Source organism: Centruroides sculpturatus, unplaced genomic scaffold (genome assembly GCF_000671375.1).
Source record: "Centruroides sculpturatus isolate CEXI.00-Female unplaced genomic scaffold, Cexi_2.0 scaffold3768, whole genome shotgun sequence".
Taxonomy (NCBI): domain Eukaryota; kingdom Metazoa; phylum Arthropoda; class Arachnida; order Scorpiones; family Buthidae; genus Centruroides; species Centruroides sculpturatus.
The window spans coordinates 1,659-8,821 of record NW_019388274.1 but is presented as its reverse complement, the minus strand read 5'-3'; the positions used below and the strand labels follow the sequence as shown (position 1 = coordinate 8,821).

General features: G+C 28.5%; 1 long non-coding RNA gene across 1 annotated transcript in view; it reads left to right on the top strand.

Moving 5' to 3' along the window:
- Window positions 1-1,696: 1,696 nt before the first annotated feature.
- The window catches only part of LOC111616849, a 6,822-nt gene continuing 1,355 nt past the window's right edge, over window positions 1,697-7,163 (top strand). Inside the window, exons 1-2 of the long non-coding RNA XR_002755331.1 lie at window positions 1,697-1,900; window positions 5,743-5,808. This is a non-coding gene — a long non-coding RNA (uncharacterized LOC111616849). The remainder of the gene's footprint in view (window positions 1,901-5,742; window positions 5,809-7,163) is intronic.

Here is a 7,163-nt window from a genome sequence, read left to right as displayed (position 1 = left end):
GATATACCTGCCAAACTTCAATTCCATTAGTTACATTAAACAGTTTACTGAAAGGCATTACACATGTTGTTTAAAACAAACAAAAAAAAATGCTATTAAAGATTCTTTATATAATGAAAGTACAAATCTATCCATTGATGCTAAATTGTGTAATATATATCCATACAAAGGAGCTACATGGTCTTAAGCCCTTTCTATTGATACAAAAAAAAATTAAAATTTATTTGTTCAAATCACAAAATGTTTTTAAAAACATTTATTGCACTATCAATAGAATTGTACACGTTCTGACTAGTTCTTTATTCCTAAAATTTGTGATGTTTGTATTTTCTCCTGTGCACATGTTAATAAAAGGTATAGTAATTATTCAAATACTTTTCATTTTCAAGTTAGACTTATTCAAGTACCTCTGGATCCAGTACTTATATATATTAAATAAACTTTCATAAAGAGAGATAAGATAATCTGTGTTTATTTTTCAGTTCAGAACTATTAGAATTAGTCACTATGTACAGTACTGTATATTTTTAAAAAATTTAAGAAATAAACATTTTAGTTTCCTTTAATTTTTTTGCTGTTAATGAAGGAAAAATTGCAAAGATGTTTACTTTCTAAGTTTATATTTGTTGACAAATGTTTATTTTAATTTGGTAAAAACTGATTTTGTTTTATAATATCAATATTACAAATCAGTTTAAATGAAATGGATTCTTACTGTAATAAATTTATAATTGTTATAATTTACATTCAGATAATAACTAGGTATTTCTGATCTTTCTAATTAGAACCTTTCTTCTCAAATGAGATTCCTCTTTACTTAATAAATGTTATAATTGTTATAATTTACATTCATATAATAACTAGGTATTTCTGATCTTTCTAATTAGAACCTTTCTTCTCAAATGAGATTCTACTTTACTTAATAAATGACCTGTCTGGTAATTCTAAATTTATTTTTACAATGACTATTAATTTGAAAAAGAAGTTGAAAAAGTTATTTAAAGATTAAAATTTACCATTGAAATATTTGGTAGGCTACTCTTCGGTTTACTGGGCACCAATCATTTTTATTCCTTTTTTAGAAAAAAACAGTGTTTCATTTCGCATTTTTTTTTTTGTTCCTTCCTTAATGTTGTTTTGTAATTCCCTCATCAATATTTTGGCAGAGCAGGTATTGCATCTCCATCTTGGGACATCAGAGGAGCAAAAATACAGTCATTGGATGATTTCTGAACTTTTGCTGTGCAAAATACCTTTTTCTCGAATAAAACATATTGCACTTTCCTCATCATTTGGAAAATCCAACAGTGTACAAAAATGCAATGGATTCATTGTAAGTCAGAAACAAAACATGAAGTGAAGAAGAAAATTATCTAAACACATTCAACACATCAAACCAGTGCGCTACTTGGAGACATATAATGCCTATCGATAGACCTAATTTACATAATATATCATAATTAATGTTGCAGATATGAGGACTGGCATTACACAAGGTAATATTAAAAAAAATAAATAAAAACCTGTAAATTTTTAATTTTTAAACATTATTTAACTCCAATATCCATAATGAATTATAGATCTAACTTTAGAAATGCAGAAAAATAACAAAAATATGTAAAATTTCACAACTACAATAGTCTTATTGTGTAAATATGCTAATCATTTGCCAGGATTAACTGGTTCTAACTAGTGTTGTTTAAAAACATAATAGACTTTTATAAATTTTACACATTATTAGTAGAAAGGTTAGCTTTGAATTCAAAATCACTGCAAAAGCTGTTTATTGTGAATTCAATACAATTTTGTGAAGTTAACACAATTCATGTGTCGTCAGTTGAATGGCATTCAGTTAACAGAATAGTACCAAATATTCTAATATATATATAGTATCAAAAAGGTAAGAAAATTTTTACCTACCTATAAAAATTGATGACCATTCTAAAATTATAAATAATAGAAAAGGTAAATCGTGGTAACTCAAACTGGATTTAGTTTATTTAATATAAAATATTCAATTACAAAAATCAAAATAAGTATTTATAACATTATATAATTTTATCATTGCATTTTACAAACCTTTTAAACAGAAAGATGGTTGTAGAAAGTAAAACAATGTAAGTGTTTCCAGACAACTATGAACTAATTTGAAATTTTTATAATATTGTACTAATTGGACATATTATCAACTCAAGATGAACCCATTGTGTCAGTTCTGTATTTAGTTGATGTAGATCTATGGACCATTAATATCAGCTAATAGTCTAGTACATTCACAGAAGCTGGAAATGAGATAACTTTTTAAAATTTTTTCAAGAAATATTTTTACAAGAATCCAGTGCCATAGGGTCTTTTATTCAATTTATGTATTTTTAAGCAAAGAAGAATCTGAGGAAAGGTTGACTCTGCTGATATTACCGTATATCTGCACAGATAAGACAATGTATAAATTTTCGTCGAAGTTTTATAGTTTTGGCATATATCTGTCCTATAAGATGACCCCCAAACTATCAACGGCCTATGAATTTAGTTTAGATCAGTGATCATCATCTGGATAATAACACTGTATAGCATATATGGAATTATGTCCTATTCGTAATTTTTTGAAAGAACTTCAAATTTTATTTTCTTGCATCTGGCAGCACTGCCTTGAGATTGTTGCAAACATTCATACTGATTCGGGCATTCAGATAATGACTTTGACTATTCACAAAAACTATGTATGGGCTATTCTATTAAGATAACTAATAATTTACCTAGCACTTCAATACTACTTTCGTTAATTATTTCTTAAAAAACAAATATTTTCGGCCTCTTCATCAGCTCTCTTCAGAAAAAGGAATTCAAAAGAGTTTCCAAAAATGTTGTAGAATTTTAATGTAGCTAACAACATTGAAATGTTCTATACATTTGGAAATTTGTTCTATACATTCAAATTTTATTGGATATCTGCCAGTTTAAATTTCCGAATGTATAGAACACTCCAACATCATTAGCTACAATAAAATTCTACCAAATTTTTGGAAACGCTTTTGAATTCCTTTTTCTGCTTGTATACCTGAAGAGGGTCAATGAAGAAGCCAAAAGTATTTAGTTTATATACATAAATGGTGTCCCAAAATTAATGCAGGATTTAAATTTTGTGCCATTTTTCTCACATTGGATTGGCAATGCCATATGAAGTGACATCTTGTAGTAAACATATTGCAGTTAGTTAATATGGAGTGATACACAATGGAGGAGCACTTAATGATTTATCAAAACTTGTTACAAGTACAAAGAAAGTTTTGCTATGACTGTGTGCAAATTACATTGCAGTTTTGGTTGGGGAATATGCCAATTGAAATGACTGTGCAAAGAACTGATGCTTGCCCAATGAATGACAGTCTTGTGTGAATTTTGGACTAATGGAGTGTTTGGAAAAATTTTCAGCTATATTTTTTTTCTTTTTGAAAATGAGGCTGAAAATGCAGTTACTGTGAATGGTGTGCATTATCATGAGATGATATCGGAATTTTTGTGGCCACATTTGGACAGCATGGATTTGAGTGACATGCAGGATGGTGCCACCTGTCATATGGCATACAAAACAACCAAGTTGTGGGGGCAGAAGTTTCTTGGGCAATTCATCTCAAACAACAGTGATTAGAATTGGCCACCAAGATCATGCAATCTAACACCATGCAACTTTTTTTCTCTGGAATTTGTGAAGTTCAAAGTTTATGCCACTAAAATAAGAACAATTCCTGAATTGAAAGCAGAAATTTGAAAAGTTATCAATGAAAATGTGATGCAATTGTGCAAAAATGTAATTGAAAATTGTGTCAAAAGAATGTGTCATGAGGGTGTTTGTCAGATATTCTATTCCATATTTAATTGCAATGTTTATCCTTTAAAATGATGTAATAACTTTGCCAATTAATGAATAAATAATATGTTCTTTTTAAAATTTAAATCCTGTGTTACTTTTGGGACACCCTATATATATATAAACTAAATGTTTAAAAAATATATATATTATTTTTTTTAGAAATAATAGCTGGAAGAATATTGAAGCACAAGATAAATTAATATCCTAATGGTTAATCTTTGAAAACTAGTCGACTATTTTAAATTGATATTATTTGAAAATAAGTGTATAAAAGCAATAAAATTCAAAGTAGATCACTCAATCAATTACATATAATCTTTTAGAGTAGTAAAAAACGTTTATTAAACTGAAAATACCTGATGAAGTTATTTTTTGGAAAGTGACCTGATGAAGTTACCTTCATCAGGTCACTTTCCAAAAAATTGAATGTTTACAAATACTAATGAAAATAAAACAAAAATATTCAAACATTAAACATTGTTGAATTTTTATTTTTTTTTAATATTTAAAGGAGTTGAGGATATTTATTCGGATTCAACACTTTTTGGGATTTTCAATCCCATCTACAGATCAACAACATTCAATTTTCTGACAATTCAAATAGGATTGTTCATACATAACTTTTTGATTCTAACCAACAATACAAATTCAAATATTTCTTTAACAACTTAACAGATATTTTTAAATTAACAATTTTTTAGGTAAATACAAAAATTATAATAAAGATGAAATAATATTATCAGTGTATAAACTAAGAAACAACAATAAAAAAGACTAAAATAGAAGTCAGATAAGGTAACATATCAACAAAAAATGGTAAAAAGCATACAAATAAGACTAAAATAACAGTAAATAAAAACAGCTAATTTGGAAGTATGCACAGACATTTAAAAGTATTAAAAGTGAAAGTTGGAAATTTGTATGGTATAAATAGCAAGACTTGGTGTAAAGCTTAATCTGGAGGCTCATTTTCAGGGGCAGGCTCACGACTAGGGAAGAAATAAGACCTACCCAAGGATTTAGTTTGTTTCCTTCATTTTTTTTTATTTATGACTAGAAATTTGGGATTGGTAGTGATGTAGTGATCAACTCAGTCATTCAAATGGCAAATATCTTGTATTTTTTATCAGAATTGTGGCATCTTTTTATTGAGAGCATCTTTCTTTTCTGTTCCTTTAGTGCTGTAGATAATTTCCCCCATTTGAGATTGTCTTTATACTCAGACATTCTATCTTAAGTGTGCAATATGTGCTGCCAGTACTCTGTCCTGTCATCTGTTCTGATTGGGGTTTAAGAGATGCCACTTTGTTGCACCTTTTGGTATTAGTTCTTTTACACTTTTAATCTTGTCATATATCATTGGGTGATCTTATAATCACTACTTCCACATCACTTTTGCTTAGATGTTTGCAAAGGATTCGGGAGACTCCCAGTCTAGTGGAAATAACCTTTTATTATTTTTATCACAATGCTGGTGTTTTGTTGCTTGTGCCTGATTTCATTTGTACTAGGTTGTGATGAAACCCATAGAGCATAGCTGTCTCTGTGATTATATTTATTTCTTTACAAAAAGAACAGAGACCACACATCTCTATGGATTTCCTCACAACTAACCTTATTTGTAGTTATGTCTATATTTCAGGCTATTTATTTTTCTTAATATTTAGTCATTGCTATAACATTATACAGTCAGATATATCAATATAATGTAATTTCTTGAAGTTTGAAATATTAAAAAATTTTAATATAGAATATAATCAATTTTAAATTTTAATATATATACATGTGTGTGTCTGTGTGTTGATTTAATAAAAATAAATCATATGAATAAATGATTATGTAAAAAAGGTTATATTTTAATATTTTTATAGTGGACTGTCTGAAAATTATTATATCCAAACTCCTTGGTTCTGGAATTGTAGCTGCCTCTACTCTAGGTATGTTATATGTTTTAATTTATATTATATTTATACAGTTACATCATTATATTAAGTTTATGGATTTAATATGAATTTTTATAAATTTAACCCTTTAACCTGTGGGTGAAGAAATGATTCTTTAGCATATGAGTTGGGTCTAGGGAACTCATAATCACAATCATTATTTCAAAGCATTAGGAGTTAAAAAATACTAAAATGTCATACAATTAGTATTTATTTATATTAGTTAAAAGAGCAATCAACACAATATTTATTAGCTTGTTATGCCCAGCTTCACCCGTGTTTATAAAGTACTCCTTACAATAATTTTATACTTGGCATTATTAATGTAAATTTCAAAAATATATGTGGTAAAACCATTTTAAGAACATTATAAGAATGTCTATAAATTACGTGGGAAGTATGTCCTTGTAAATAGCAAGTTTATAGAAAAATTATTACAATTAATTTGGTTTATTTGGTCACGGCAATGCGACACATGGGCAGTCTGCCAACGGGGTGCCTCTCGGGATGAGTTTTATAGGAAACTGTAAATAGTGTAACAGTTTTGACTCCACACAGGTAAGTACCATGTGCTACTCATCAAAATAATAATATAGTGTGTCTAGATTGGTGAATTGCTTTTTGTCCTTATGTTACAATATGAAACTATGAACACTTAGTTTTGGCTCTATAGAGGACTTATCACACACTATTGACTTATTGGACAACATCAATAGTGTGTGATAAGTCCTCCAGAGAGCCAAAACTTAGTGCTCATAGTTTCATAGTGTGAAAAACTTTGTGCTATATCATTGTTGCAATTATTAAGTGAATATAATATTTGGTTTTTTAATTATATGCTTTATTGTGTGAATTATATTTAGTTTATTATTTTTTTAAAGTTTTGCTCCAATAGATGGCACTACATGTAAATTCAATAAATATTTTGGAGTGGTATGTACGATATTATCTAAGTTAGTAGTATGTTAATTAATGGAACTGCTGACTTTTGTAGCAATTTGTCAAACGACCTAGGTTTGCAGTGAACAAACAAACATTTTCATTTATAGCTATAGATTCAGTAAAATGATTTGACACAATTGGCTAAACAAATATATCTATTTCCTTGAAATAGTAGATTGTTTATCATTGTAAAACAAAAGAAAATGGTACAGTAGAACCTCGTAAACTCGGCCTAATGTGGACCGAAGGGTGGCCGAGTTTGTGAAAATGCCGGGTTATCGGGAATGGGGTTAAAAAAAATAAGTACGAGTGTTTCCTCAGAAAATACTGTACTGTACTTGTATGTATTGTTTACTTGAGAATATAACAGAGAATAAACTGCCCAAATACCCTTAAACAAAGGAAAA